Source organism: Arachis ipaensis, chromosome B02 (genome assembly GCF_000816755.2).
Source record: "Arachis ipaensis cultivar K30076 chromosome B02, Araip1.1, whole genome shotgun sequence".
Taxonomy (NCBI): domain Eukaryota; kingdom Viridiplantae; phylum Streptophyta; class Magnoliopsida; order Fabales; family Fabaceae; genus Arachis; species Arachis ipaensis.
Genome location: NC_029786.2, coordinates 57,003,920 through 57,005,245, shown reverse-complemented (window position 1 = coordinate 57,005,245; position 1,326 = coordinate 57,003,920).

Here is a 1,326-nt window from a genome sequence, read left to right as displayed (position 1 = left end):
CGGAGGCAGAGATCCTGGATGATCTGCGCTATTTTGTCGCTGGCTTTCTCAGGATGTCGTCGGTCCGTGACGTCATGATCGTTCGCGTTTTGGACGGTACTCGCTATTCTCGCTTGGTTTGTGACTTCGCGGTGTTCGGGGGTTGGGTTAATCGGTTGAGAGTCATCCTGGCTTGAGGGGGTTTCCTCCAGGACGTCCCCCATCGGGCCCAGCTGGCGCAGGTTCCCCACAGACGGCGCCAATGTACGAGATGTCTCCGGTACGGATTGAAGGGTGGATCGGGAACCCGCAGGCAGGGCTGGAACCGGATTGCTTGACTGGAGCGATGGGGGGTGGTACCTGCAAAGACACTCCGACGCTCAAGTCAGAATGGATCTGAGAGGTATGAGGTATGAGGAATGAATGAATACCTGGAGGGACCTGGGTCCTCTTATTTATAGGCGATGGTGAATATCTTATCTTATTTTATTTGGCTAAGATAAGAGAGATATTTGGGTTCGAAAGTTGGTTAGAGGCTTAGAAGGGCCGGTTTTTGGGCCTTTGGGTCGAAGCGGGTTGTCCCCGGGTAACCAGGTATGCGGGATCCGTGGGTCGGTGGGGTAAATTCTATTTGTGCCCCTAACATTTAAATCGTCCTATTTGTATCCCTAACGTTTGTAAAAGTGATTCAATGTTATCCTGTTGTCAATTACACATCATGAGCGCTTTAGTTTAAGTTTTAAAAATCTCTTATTGAAGTTAGAATACAAATGTTTGGGATAGAATCGATGATCTACTCCGAAAAATAGCTCATCAAATGTTGAAACTAATTCCTACAAGATTTATATAATTCACTTTTCTAGTGACATAATTGAATCTAAACACAAATCGTGAGTATAATATTAAAATTAAACACATCCAAGTGAGACCTAATTGAGAATGAATACATCTAAGTGAGAATAATTGAAAAATATAATCTGATTTGTTAGTATAATTCATAGTAGGATAACATTGAATCACTTTTATAAACGTTAAGGGTACAAATAGGACGATTTAAACGTTAGAAACACAAATAGGACTTAACCTAAACGTTGGGACAAAAACAATACTTTACTCAAATATATTTAATATAAATAACCAAGTTTAATTAATTAACAAATGAAAGAAAATATTATTACATGATTGTAGAAGCAACAATAAATATATATATATATATATATATAACCAATTTAATATTAATAATGATAATTATCGTTATTATTAAATAATAATAATAATAATTTTTCCTTTTATTAAAACACTCATCTAATAAATATTTAATAAAAATAAAGGATGAATTTTTTGGTT